A 2,495-nucleotide genomic window follows, 5' to 3' on the forward strand; every position below is an offset into this window, starting at 1 on the left:
CGTCAGATTGTTATATTTGGAGGACCTAAAAACGTTTAGAAATAAAAGGCACATCTAAGACCAATCACTCATAAATAAATGTCTCAAAGACCGAGATCAATACACACACAAATGGTTGACATTTGTCATGAGCCACGGTTTGATTCAAACCCTGGATGGCTCCATTTGGAGCAGGATGACTCTGCAGGTGTCGAGTCATCAGACAGCAGTGCAGATGTTTTCTTAGAAATGATTGTTTGCTGACTTATAAATAACACTGTAATTTGCATAAATACAGACATAATAGGCAACTAAAAATCATAGCCATATAAGAAGTTTAGCACAGAAGCTAAGGAACTTCAGCTGTGCCAGCTCAAAGCCAGCAGATGTGGTTCACTTTGTGTATTTGCCAAGTAATTATGGCAGCGTCTTATGAATTCAAGGACGTAAGTGAACAGCAAGTCAAAATCACTCTTCTTTTTTCACTTTTTTTTTTGACTGAGCAACACATTATCTGGACAATTGCTAATTACAGTTACAGTTACCAGTCCATGCTTTGAGGTGGAGATAGACAGTATCAGTAGATAGTGTAGAAACTCATGAATCCAGGCTGTGGGAAAAGACTGTTTGGGAAGAGTAAAAGAATGAATGGTAGAATTTTTCAAAGAAATTCCGTTTTCTCACTTCCTGCTTCCTCACTTATCCATGTTTACAGTGCATTTAAAAAGGACACCCATAAAATGTCGGAAGGTACTGCAAGAGACTCACCATCATTTAAATTTTTTCAATCCTCCCACCTCCCAAATACACTAACGTTTTTCTTTAATGCATAAATACATCGCACACCAAAATTCCCACATAGTAAATAAAATGACCAGACCCATTCAGGCTGAAAGAATGAATAAACAATGTGACAAAAGTCTTTAAATCCGATGCATTATTTTATCTCTAACTACTCAGTAATTTAGATTTAGTTCAGGGGAATTGAGATAATGCTTAACTCAGATTTCAGGTAATAATACAAAAAGAAGTCATTGTCCTCACTGACCACGGTGTGGCTCATAGAGGACTCTGCAAAGGGCCACGTAGAAGCAGGTCTGGGGTTTGCAGGCCGTGCCGTTTCTGTGGTAGGTAAAACAAACCCATGAGCTTGGCTACGTTCCGATAAAACTTCATTTACAAAAACAGAGGGCAGATGTTAACCAGAATTATCGTGGCGATCATTTTGCAATTTGTACAAATATCGAATCATTATGTCATACACCTGAAACCAATATAGTGTTATATGTTAATTATACCTCAATTTACAAAAAAACTCGGTGGATTAAGCCAATAAACCGCGGTTTGCTGATCTCCTCACAAGGTAGCTCTCTCCTGGACTTTGCTTTTGGATGCCACGGGGTCTCAGGAGTGTTAAAACTCAGCTTCCAAGCCCTTTGCGGAGAAATGTAAAGTTCGATCTTGATTCACTAGCTACACAGAGGGTCGTCTCCCTGCCCAGGCCAGCCATGGGTGGGGAAGGCCTGAGATGATGGGACGGTGTCCCCCATCCCCCACTCCCGCCCCCGTGTGGTGGCCCGTGTTTCCGTCCCATCAGGCGTGCGGTTCGCGTTCCCCACGGTGCCATTTACTGCAGCCCAGGGCCGTGGCCTGGCGCCCTATGGTGCCCCAGCACGGTGCTGATGGGCAGGGGCCCGACTCCGAGCTCGCGGGCTGGACAGCTCCTTCGCGGCTCCAGTGTTCACGGAGCTCAGCACCAACTCCCACCGCCTGGAGGGGTCCAGCAGCCCACAGCACACCACCCAGGACCACGCGGCTTCAGCTCGCGCTCGGCCCGGTAGTTCTGTTTTCTTTTGGTTCCTTACTCTGAAATGGTCCTTCTGTTCCAGCTTAGCCAGATGCAGCTCATAGTCCGTGTTTCATGCGGCGTTTTTTGCATATAAACCGGGGCAGGGCGGGGAGCGGGTCGCGCTGTCTCCCTGGTGGGTGAGGGAATTCTCACCGGGCGAGTCTGCTGTGTGCTCACGCGCCCAGTCCTGTGTCCACCTCAGCCGACTTCCCTTCACCGCTCAGCTTTGTTTCCTGATCACCCACTTCCTCGAGTTCATGCATTTCCCCTTCTCAGCACCCCACACCCTCCCCGTCTCTGGTTCTATCTCGGGGTGGGGACCTGCACCCTCGGGCTTGGTCTTGGTGTGCAGGGCCCACTAGGGAGATGCACCTTCGCTGGCCAGGCTGCCACGGCCACGACTCACAGTGATGGCTGTGTGGGTGTCAGGGCTTCCGGTCAGGCCTCTGCTGGTCCCTCTCAGGAGCTCGTCCAGGAATCATTCACCAGGCACCTAGCATGTGCACTCCGTGTGGGACTGCACACTGCACACTGCGCACGGGCGAGGCGCATGCCCCTGATGACACGGGGCACGGGTTGTGGGCCACCCGCGAGGTGACAGCACAGCAGGAACTCCGGGGCCGTATTTGCCTGAGTGTGACTGTGGATCCTAGGTCACGTGTCAGGA

The 2,495-nt window shown here is 49.1% G+C and overlaps 1 long non-coding RNA gene across 1 annotated transcript; it reads right to left on the reverse strand.

The window, feature by feature from the left end:
* Positions 1 to 244: 244 nt before the first annotated feature.
* LOC111730709 lies at positions 245 to 1,699 on the reverse strand. Its single transcript, XR_002776793.1, has 2 exons — positions 1,028 to 1,699; positions 245 to 602 (listed from the first exon to the last, which is right to left on the reverse strand). It is a non-coding gene; the product is annotated as an uncharacterized LOC111730709 (long non-coding RNA).
* Positions 1,700 to 2,495: the final 796 nt, after the last annotated feature.

Source organism: Pteropus vampyrus, unplaced genomic scaffold (assembly GCF_000151845.1).
Source record: "Pteropus vampyrus isolate Shadow unplaced genomic scaffold, Pvam_2.0 Scaffold330, whole genome shotgun sequence".
In the NCBI taxonomy this organism is placed as follows: Eukaryota; Metazoa; Chordata; class Mammalia; order Chiroptera; family Pteropodidae; genus Pteropus; species Pteropus vampyrus.